The following is an 11,753-nucleotide window of genomic DNA, read 5'->3' as shown; positions in this document are numbered from 1 at the left end:
TTATTTTCTCCCGTTCTCCCTCGTGCTCCGTCTTTCCGCATCGTTTTGGAGGACATATTATTGATTTTTTCCTTGTAAATTCCACCGTTCACTAGTCTGGGATGTCCCGTCTGTCTTCCCTTCTTATACAGATTTCAAATTCGCCGATTTAAGCTGCTAGGGGGGCGATCTTACATCGGGGCCTCAGAGCTCAGTCTTGCGGCGTCCTACCCCTCGCCTAGCATCACGTGACCCCCTTCTCTCTTACCTATCTATATGTTCCATCTGTGCTTATGTAGGAGTGGACAAGCAATTACTGTACTCGGCCTGCGGCCATCACTAGCCTGGCAGGACAACCTCAAGCTCTGTGCATACTACCTATGGACTTTTGTGGACTTTTGCACTAACAGGATTTTCTATTTGGACTTTGCATTCACACTTGCACCTTTGCTTTGTACCAAAACCTCAGCTTTCATATAATGAGCCTAGACTAAGACCTAAACCTGTGCAGTTTGGACTTTTACTAGTAGTATGTATTTGTTAACCAGCAGCTAGATAACAAGTTGTACAGTAGTAGTCAGCAATTTAGGGTTGTAGGGAAGGCAGCTGGCTCTGCCAGCGCAGTCTCGTGATCCATGCATAGAGGCTGTATTGTGTAAATGTGCTGGAACACTGAAATAAGTTACTGTTTTGCTGCAGTTTATACTAGAGTTAGATTTTGCTGTAAAGGACAATCTATTGTGCTTAGCTAAAAGAAGCTGTAACTTGTAGCATGGCAGCCATTTACTTTGTTTTTTCTGTGAAATACATTTTCTCTCCTTCTGTGCCTTTTCTAAAATATAAGGCTTGCAAGCTGACAGTTAGCTCAGAAGAAGCAGCTGTAACCAGATAGCAGAAACCAGCTGGAACTTGTGCTGCTTATCAGTATATTGATATGCAATGCCAAATAACTGTGAATAGACTAGAGACCAGTGTTGGAAATAGAGGGTTGTGTGCAAAGCCAAAGATAAGTTTCGTTTCCTGGGTTTTGTGTAAGATCCTCTGTCTGTAACTGCGCATGACTACTGATAAGAGTGTATAAGAACGAGTGTCAGGTGACGCTCAGGGAGCAGTATCCTGAGACTAAACTCAGTGTTGTTCATTGCTAGCAATAAAGCTGTCATGCCTTTGGAACCAATTTGCCTCTTGTCTCCTGTTACACTTATACCCTTCACTGTCAATTAAAATGTTCTATTATGTATTGTGTTGAAGTGTACTATGCCATACTTTGTATTGTTATTTGACTATTATTTTTACTGCTGTAATTGCCTATTGCTCATGTTTGATCTATTCTTACTGTACACCACCTTGAGTGAATTCCTTCAAAAAGGCAGTAAATAAATCCTAATAAATAAATAAAAAATATATGTACACATAGATATTTTTTAAATAAACAAATCTACAATCCCCTGAATTCTATATAGCATGACTTAGATTGCGACACAAATCCAGTCGTATTCTGTATTTGCGCACGCAACATAATTAACAAGCCAATCAGGGCTGATAATTGCCAATTAGCAAGCAATTATTGATACTAATTTGCACTAATTCGAATTTACACACACAACTGTCTAAGCGTATTCTATAATATGATGCATGTAAATTCTAAGTCGCATGGTTGAAAAGGGAACATGGCAATGGGCATGGAATGGGCGGGTCGTGGGTGTTTCTAAAATCTATGCACATTGTTAGAGAATACACCCAGTCCGTGTTGGCACTTACACCAAGTTTTACTTGGCGCAACTGCTCGCAAATAAGTTTAGTTCTGCGGACAGATGCTCGGTGTATTCTACAAAGACGTGAGTAGAGAGGTGTGGTAGCCCTGTTAGTCCACTTTTAAAGGTAATCAATAGAAATAAAACTAAATAAAACATGGGAAAGAAAATAAGATGATACCTTTTTTATTGGACATAACTTAATACATTTCTTGATTAGCTTTCGAAGGTTGCCCTTCTTCATCAGATCGGAAATAAGCAAGTGTTGGTAGATGACAGTATATATAAGTGAGACATCAAAGCATTTCAGTGACAGTCTAAAGGATGGGGGTGGATAGTGGGAGGAGACCAGGAGATATGCATGGGAACATCAAAGCATTTCAGTGACAGTCTAACAGGATGGGGGTGGATAGGTGAGAGGAGGGTGACAAACAGAGCAATACAACTTTATGGTTTATAATGGGCTAGAAAACCCAGATCTTTGTTAAGTCCTGTCTGGTATGTGTCAAAATATTTAATCATTCTGACTTCAAAGGTCTTACGTTCCTGTATTGTTTTAAAGTTACCTTTCAGGATTCATACTATGAAATCACTGGTACAGTATTCTGGTTTTGTAAAGTGCTGCCGCACAGCCAAAAAAGACAGGGCAGACCATACGCGGGCCGACCTCAGCAAGGGAACCCGTGCCATCGGCGGGCTGCTCAACCGCCTGCTGCAACCAGGAAAGGCAGGCCTGGGCCGCATAGGAACTGCAAATAGCCGCCCGTAAGGAAAGGCCCAAGATTTCAAAGGACTGCTTCAGCGCGGATTCCAGCTGCCGGTCCTGCATATCTTTCAAAGTGACCCCTCCCTCCACCGGGAGAGTAGTCTTTTTAGTCACAGCCGTGACTAACGCATCCACTTTAGGCATCCCAAAGAGGACCAACTGACTTTCACTGAAAGGGTAAAGGTGACACATAGCCCTATTTTCCGGAGATGGGAAGGCGGTAGAACGAGAGGACATGAAATGAGGTTGAAGGGGGGCAGCCTCGGGAAAGATGTCAGGAAGTATTTTTTCACGGAAAGGGTGGTGGATGCTTGGAATGCCCTCCCGCGGGAGGTGGTGGAGATGAAAACGGTAACGGAATTCAAACATGCGTGGGATATGCATAAAGGAATCCTGTGCAGAAGGAATGGATCCTCAGAAGCCTAGCCGAAATTGGGTGGCGGAGCAGGTGGGGGGAAGAGGGGTTGGTGGTTGGGAGGCGAGGATAGTGGAGAGCAGACTTATACGGTCTGTGCCAAAGCCGGTGATGGGAGGTGGGACTGGTGGTTGGGAGGCGAGAAGTACTGCTGCGCAGACTTGTATGGTCTGTGCCCTGAATAAGGCAGATACAAATCAAGGTAAGGTTTACACATATGTTGTCTTGTTGGGCAGACTGGATGGACCGTGCAGGTCTTTTTCTGACGTCATCTACTATGTTACATAGCCCTGGCCACCTTCAAGGGACCATCAGGGTCAGACCATTGAGCTGAAATAAGCTCTTGGATGGAAGCATGCACGGGAAAAGACCGAGAAGGCTTCTTAGTGCTAGCCATCCTAGGATTAATAGAAGAGACAGCGCCCGCGGCAGGATCTTCAATACAAAGGGCCTGTAAGGCATCAGAAATGAGAGCTGGCAGCTCGTCGCGGTGGAAAATCCGAACCGCTTTAGGGTCATCCAATTCCTGTGGCAAGCAGCCACACTCGTCTGGACCATCAGTCTGTGATGGCCTGCCAGACCCCTCAGACTCCCCGAAACTAGACCACGGGGGAGAACAGGGTGAAGAGTCCCCCTCAGACGGGGTATTCACTCGTCTACGCTTAGCGTCAGCCAAAAGCTCGGGGGAAGAAATAAAGTCTCCAGCACACGCTGGGCTATCAAGAACTGGAGGAAACCCAGTCCGAAAGGAATTGTCAGGAGCCTCAGGCAGTGCTCTTTTTAAAAGCCTTATGCATCAGCAGCAGGGAAGAAAAACTCACCCTGTACATCCGCCCCCACATTGGGGGAAGCGGAGGCAATAGCTCCTCTAGAAACCTCGAAACGAGGCGTCCCCCTGCACTCAGACCCCTCCGCAACTGTGAGGGTCGAGTCACGTGGCGCCTCCAAGATGGCGCCCGCTGCCACCTCCGTCAGGCAGAAACACTCACCGCCCGCCATGCTCGTGCCAGCATTAGCATCTAGGCAGCACGAGCTGCAAAGCCCCGCTGTTGATCTGCGTTTCCCACAGTGGGAGCAGCGCTTAACCCCTTCAGCAGCCATCAAATAAAGAAAACAACATCTGCTGAGCCGTGACCTGCTGGGACGCTCGAACCATGGACAACAGGGACAGAAGATTGTCCGCCCTTGCCTCGGGAAGGTAAGCTCGAGCTGTCTGAGTGCTCAACAGGGCTCCAATGAATTCCAATTTTTGGACTGGGATGAGATGGGACTTGGGATAATTTATGACGAACCCCGGTAGCTCTAGCACCCGAATAGTCATTCGCATGGACTCCAGAGCACCCTCCTCCGAGGTGCTCTTCACCAGCCAATCGTCGAGATAAAGAAACACATGCACTCCCAGTCTGCGTAGCGACGCTGCGACTATTTACGGTGTTGAACGTTCATGGGCTATACGTAATCATATTTGAATGTACAAAATGCAGACCCTCCCACGACATGCCCCTTCAATGTTCATATTTTGCCATTCACATTCATCTGACTTGGATTTTCCCTGCCTCACTTCCCAAAATAGTAGTTTGGCCGTTCTTCAGAGATGGACATTATAGGATGCTTTTTGGACTTTCATGTGACAAATATGGCTTGCAAAATAAGTTGAGAAGCTCAAGAGGAGCTAAAACGAAATAAAATGTTGACTATTTGGTGAAGTCGTAAGAAAGCTCTCTTCAAGCCGCGTTGAACCATTGAGCCAGTATATGAGGCTATCTGATCAACCAGAGGCCCCTTTTTTTAGGATCTAAGTACTATCTCTTCAGTGCCGTAGCGAGGGCGGCTGACACCCGGGGCGGGTTGCCGCTGCGCACCCCCCCCCCCGGGTGCAGCACGGCGCCCCCCCTCGGCGTGCACCCTCCCCCCCGGAGCGCATTCTTTCTTTCTTACTTACTTTAGAAGTGAGGGGCGGGCGGGAGGGCCGATCCGCCCCCGAGTTCATGTCGCTGGGAGCTGCGTCGGCTCCATTGGTTCCTTGCTCTCTGTGCCCCGGAACAGGAAGTAACCTGTTCCGGGGCAGAGGGAGCAAGGAACCAACGGAGACGACACCCCCCCCCCCCCCAGCGGCGTGCACCCAGGGCGGACCACCCCCCCCCTTCCTACTCCACTGTATCTCTTCATTATTGACATTATCATCAAGCAGATATAATCTGTAAAGGACGTATCGGTGCAGGAATACTAACCTTGCACATGATAAATGAACAAGTATCAGATATATGTAAATGAGTGGAACCATCTAATGTATTGATAGTGATTGGGTTACATTGCCTAGATTTACAATATATGTATATTGTGCATAGTGAAAGAATGGCTGGATGGTGAAGTGGAAGGCTTGTATGAGTGAGTTCCTTAGACTTTAGGAGTTTTTGTGTGGTGTGTATGTATATGATATGCATGTCATTAAAGAAATTACTGATATGTTAAAGGAGTACGTTTGTATTTTAGTGTGCAGCAGTGGCATAGCCAGACCTGAGATTATGGGTGGGCCCAGAGCTAATATGGGTGGGCACGCACTGTCTATATAAGTATGAGTAGTATCTCTTGGGATCCTACAAAATAATGCCTTAGAATTCACTTGATGATGGATTTCTAAGTAGTCTGCCCAACAGCTGCCCTGCATCAGTATAACCACATTCATACTTAATGGAAAAATTGATATTTTTAAATATAATTGCATTATCCCACAATCTCTCCACTGCAAAATGCTATACACAAACTTGTGCAAAAACACACTCATACCCTTACTAAACCATAACAGCACTAATTCCAAGGACAGGATGAGCTACAACCTTATGCTTGAAAGGCAGAACTGTAATTACTATGCAAACTAGCTCCAACGTGAACTCATTAGTGTTGAATTGGTATAACAGAGAAAAGCCCTCAGAAACCGCTGGCAAAATGCCTACGGTTTAGTGCGTGGTTATATATTGCTCAAATTATAACTCACACAGCGTTTCTATCACTGGGCAAAAAAACTCTGTCAACCTTGGGCTGAATTATTTTAAAAGCCTCAACAAAACATGGATTGCGCAATCTCCTTTCCACGAAGTCATTGCACAGTGGTGGAGATATATCGATGGTATCTTCATGATATGGACAGGCTCCGTCACAGACCTACACAAATTCATGATCTGGCTTAACAGCTGTGATCAGCATATCTAGTTCACTGAGCAACATTCATTTCAATGCATTCATTATCTAGATGTAGACGTGAACATCACACCAGATGGATTTGTTACTAAAGTACACAAAAAAGAGACAGACAGGAACACGTCTTTACACAGTTCCAGTTGTCACCCTACACATTTGAAAGAAAGCCTTCCTTTTTCACAAATGCTCAGGATAAGGCGCATTTGTTCAGATCTCTCCACTTTCAAGACTCAAGCTGACAACCTCATGTCCAATCTACTCGATAGAGGCTATAGTAGATCCACTTTGAAAAAAGCATATCGGAGGGCCAAATACAACAACAGGAGTTTGCTTCTTTCAAAGAATTTGAAACATCAAGAAGAAGACAACAAATTTACCATGGTAATGCAACATAGCGAACATAGTGAATACCTTGCGACCATGATTAAGAAAAGATGGGAAATTATGAAGACCACACACACTTTTGAAAATATTGATTTACGGATTACTTTCTCCAGGACTAGAAACATCAAAGAGATTGTTAGTCCAGCAGATATTAGACCATCGATCAATAGAAATTTGACTAAAATTTGTGGGCACTTTAAATGTGGCCATTGTCAAATTTGTAACATTACTATACAAACCAAACAAATCACAAATCCCAAGACTAGAAAAACACGCAAATTGATACATTTTACTAACTGTCTTTCTGATCATGTAGTGTATTGTCTGACGTGTCCCTGTAACAAAAAATATATAGGGATGACTACAAGACCTTTAAAGCAGGGGCGTATCTGCGTGGGGCCTCAGGGGCCTGGGCCCCCGCAGATTTTGCCCTGGACCCCCCTACCGCCATCAACCCTCCCCCGCTGCCGTTCTTACTTTTGCTGGCGGGGGACCCCAAACCCCCGCCAGCCGCCCCGCAGTGTTTGAAATTCATCTTTGGCCTCCGTGGCCGTGCTGCTGTGATAGGCGCTGTTGAAATCCACTTCGGAGTCTGACGTCGTTGTACGTTGTAAGTGCTGCGACGTCAGACTCCGAAGTGGATTTCAACAGCGCCTATCACAGCAGCACGGCCACGGAGGCCGAAGATGAATTTTAAACACCGCGGGGCGGCTGGCGGGGGTTTGGGGTCCCCCGCCGGCTGAAGAAGAAGTTTTTACGGCAGCGGCAGGTGGAAGCAGACCTCGGCTGGCGGGGGGTTGGGGTCCCCTGCCAGCAAAAGTAAGAACGGCAGCGGGGGAGGGTTGGCTGCGGGAGGGGGGTAGAGAGAGTCATTGGTGGCGGTGGGGGCTCGGCGGTGGGGGCTCGGCGGCGGCAGGGGGGGGGCTAAAATGTGCCCCCTCCCTCTGGCTCTGGCCCCCCCTACCGCCGGAGTCCAGATACGCCCCTGCTTTAAAGGTCAGGATACTCGAACATAGATCAAATCTCAGGAGGTCAGCAATCAAGGAACCCATTGTTGAACATTATATTGAACACAAACACAAATTTGAAGATTTACAATGTATCGCAATTGACTGGATAGAACCGTCTCTTCGGGGCGGTAATCGGAAGCTCACATTAGCAAGGAAAGAGGCTAGGTGGATTTTTGAATGGGACACTTTAGAGCCCAATGGGCTAAACAGTTCAATTGATTGGTTCAATTTTTACTAGCGTTCAATACGTCACGCTCACGACAGTATTTCTATCAGCTGTCTGAACGTGAACGCTGAGGCGCCATTTTGAAAAAATTCACGCCTTCAACTCAGTATGTCTGCCCGTGGTGTGACTTTTTTTGTGTTTTGTATTCCTATGAACATTTGTTTCTTTGATAGCAGATTTATAACTATATTTATCGTTTGTTTTAGATTTCAGCGTATAATGAGCACTCCGTTCCTGATGAAGCCGTGGTCTTAGGTGAAACGGTGATCTCCGTAGAACGGACAATGAAGAGTGCTTGAATTCAGTTTAAGCTAAGTCTTTTCCTTTTTTTATGCTGAATTGATTCAGGCCACCAGCGGGGCCTGTTATCTAAAACTATCGCTGTCAGTTAGTACATTTTTGTTGAGGCTTTTAAAATAATTCAGCCCAAGGTTGACAGAGTTTTTTGCCCAGTGATAGAAACGTTGTGTGAGTTATAATTTGAGCAATATATAACCACGCACTAATCCGTAGGCATTTTGCCAGCGGTTTCTGAGGGCTTTTCTCTGTTATACCAATTCAACACTAATGAGTTCACGTTGGAGCTAGTTTGCATAGTATTGGTTTACATGTTTTTGCTCCAGCGATACTGCATTTTGTTCTAGTAATTACCTGATATAGAACTGTAATTACACTAGGCTCTAAAACACTAATACACTACCTGGTGAAAAAAAAAACCGCTAGCACCTTGATCACACATGAAAAACACATGACACAAGGAACTAGAAATCAAAAAATATGAAGGCAAAATACTGAACTGGAAAGTTAACTCAAGAAGTCAGCATGCAGCAATACCAGAAAAATTGAAACTTACATGCAAAATATCACAGATGCACATTTCCAAAAGCTGACATTTTCCAATTAATAAATTCTGAATAAAATACTTTTTTCTACCTTTGTTGTCTGATCTATTCGCTTTGGTCCCAGTGTCTTCTGTTTTATACAGTGTCTTCTTTCACCATGCCCACCATCTTCCTATGTCCTTATGTGTCCTGTCTACCATCTGTAGCCCTGTCTCTATCCTTCCTCGAGTTTCAGTATCTGCCCTCAACGTGTTCCAAACCAGCCCTTCAACTCAGCAGTTTTCCCTCCATTCATATCCAGCATTTCTCCTTACTCCCCTCCATCCATGTGGATCTACTTCCTCTGTCTTCCCTCCCCTCCATCCATGTTCAGCATTTCTCCTCTCTCCCTCCCCTCCATTCATGTGCATCTCCTTCGTCTTTCCTTCCCTCCATCCTTGTCCAACATTTTTCCTCTCTTCCTTGCCCTCCACTCCATCCATGTCCAGCATTTCTACTCTCTTCCCTCCCCTCCATCCATGCACATCTCCTCCCTGACTTCTCTCCCCTCCCTCCATCTGTCCAGCAACTCTCCATTCTCCCCTGCCCTCTCCTCCATCCAACCATATCCAGCAAATGTCCTCTGTCCCCTGCATTCATCCATCCATGTTCAGCAATTCTTCTCTCTCCCCTGCCCTCCCCTCAATCCATCCATGTCCAGCAACTCTCCATTCTCCCCTGCCCTCTGCTCCATCCATCCATACCCAGCAAATTTCCTCTCTCCCCTTTCCCCTCCATCCATCTATCCATGTCCAGCAATTCTCCTCCTTCCCCTGCCATCCACTCCATGTCCAGCAATTTCTATTCTCTCCCCTGCCCTCCTCTCCATCCATTCATCCATGTCCAGCAACTCTCCATTCTCCCCCATCCATCTCCAGCAAATTTCCTCTCTCCCCTGTCCCCTCCATCAATCCCTGTTGTCCATCAATTCTCCTCTCTCCCCTGCCCATCCTGTTTCTTTCCATCACCTTCCCCATTCTATCCGGCGTCTCCCCCGCTCCCCCCCTCCGCAGCACCTCCCCTCTCTCAATAAAGAACGACAATGTGGATGCAGCAGCTCACAGGTTTGCTTGCTGTGTTTTGAGTGAACGGCAACTGCTGCGCAGGGGAGTGGAAACACATTTACCAATGGCTTCCTTCCTTACAGTGGACTAGATGGGCTTTCATTAACTTCCACTCCATTCCCGAAGTTGCAGCGGCGGGCGGCCGTAAAAGCAGCAAGCAGCAAGCAGCCAGGCTCGAGTCGACTCCGTCCTTCGCTTCCTGCCCTCTCTCTGCGCCCCGCCTTCCTCTGATGTCATTTCCTTTTGGGCGGGCGCGACGCTGAGAGAGGGCAGGAAGTGAGGGACAGAGTCAAGCCTGGCTGCTTGCTGGTTTTATGCCCACCCGCTCGCTGCTGCGGGCAAGAAGACTGTCGTCGTCGTCGTGGAGAAGGTTGCAAAAGACTGGACAGGCCTGGGCCCACCCATAGCTACGCCCCTGGTGTGCAGGATGTGTACTCTTATTTAAATAATTTTCCCCTATTGTAGTATATATATTGCAAAATAAGTGCCATAGTGTAATTAGAAAAGGTACAATGACTCCCCTATGAAAAAAGGCTGTCACGGTTGTGGCCATGCCCTTATGTTTAGACCTACTGTTTCTCTGTATTTAGCTCTGTGACCTCTCCAGTGTGCCTTTTTTTCCTGTTGTTGTTCTTCCTGTTAGCCAAGCCTCACTTTGGTGTCCCTGAAGCCAAGCCTCGCTTTGGTCTCCCTGCTTCTGCTTCATTTCATACTTGTGACATCATCAGCCTACTCCTTTATAAGGACCCAGGGAGCTTTCCTGGGTTGCCTTTGCAACAGGTTTATTTTCCTTTTTTTTGTACTGTTTGATTCTGAGGGAACTGGTCTTCTTGTTATGCTGTGTCTTTGGGCGCAGCCCTAAGCCCTGTGTGAGTGGTTTTGGTTTGAATCTGTATGGATTATTTCCCTGTTAGGTTTGCTCTCAAGCAAAGCTCTCTTCTGTTTCTGTGTGTGTGTTGTTCAGCTCTAAACCTATATGGATTACTAGCCTGTTAACTTTGCATCCAAGCAAAGCCCTGTTCTGTTTTTCTGTGTGTGGTTCTGGTTTGAACCTGAATAGATTCCTTTCTTGTTATCTAGGCTTTCCAGCTTAAGCCTATTCTGTTTCCTTGTGTGGTTTCCTTTGTTACCTTTCACTGTTCAGAAAGCCGGTTGTTGCCAGCCGAGCTGCTTTCCTTGATTATCTTGCTCCCATGCAGCTGGGTGTGCTCTGTCTCTGCCTGCCTTTCCTTTCCCTTCCTGGCTGAGCTCTGGTAAGAACATTATGTGTTTATTCCTTTGTTTGCTTTAAACCTTTGACTGCAGTGTTGTACTGCTATGGATTTACAGCCTGCTTCACTGACACAGACTACTCAATAATTACTGTGGATTCTTTTGGATTCGTATTAGGTAAATGAGACCTTTATTAGAGGTGCTAAAATCTACAATGATTAAGATATATATATATATATATACAATGATTAAATCATCTAACTAAAAGAAAGCTATAAGACTGATATATACATATTATCAATGATGTGCTGGAGCCGGCTCACATCGGCTCTGCAGAGCCGGTTGTTAATTTTTGAACGATTTTGCTAGCCGGTTGTTGTGCTCTCAGCCAGGACGTGAAGGTTTTCAATATTTACAGCGGGAGACTGGAGGCACGCATGCCCAAACACACCAGCTGTCACCTGATATTGGTGCATGTGTGGTGTGTGGCAATCCTGCCTCCTCATGCTGCACTGCAGGCAAGAGATTCGTATGCTCGTGGGCTGGCTCGCTTACCTCAGCAGCGCTCCTGATCACAGCCCAGCTGGTCATGGAGCTGTGTACTGCACGGTCCAACACTCCGACTCCAACCTCAACTTGGCTGCCCCGCCGCTGTCCTCCTGAGAATTCAGCTGCCAGAGAGGACAGAGGAAAGCCCTGCTGGCTGCTGGGCTGATCGTTGCCTTTCCCGCCCCATGCGTTGAACATTTTGTCCTTTCAGTTTCTTCCCTCCCGCATCCACTCCCTCCCTCAACCTCTCTCCCCTCCCCCCCCCCGCTCCCTCCCTCAACCTTTACCCCCCTCCGCCGCCCTCCGGCCCAGACC

This window comes from Microcaecilia unicolor, chromosome 1 (genome assembly GCF_901765095.1).
Source record: "Microcaecilia unicolor chromosome 1, aMicUni1.1, whole genome shotgun sequence".
NCBI lineage: Eukaryota > Metazoa > Chordata > Amphibia > Gymnophiona > Siphonopidae > Microcaecilia > Microcaecilia unicolor.
The sequence above is the reverse complement of the archived record's forward strand: the minus strand, read 5'-3'. Positions refer to the sequence as shown.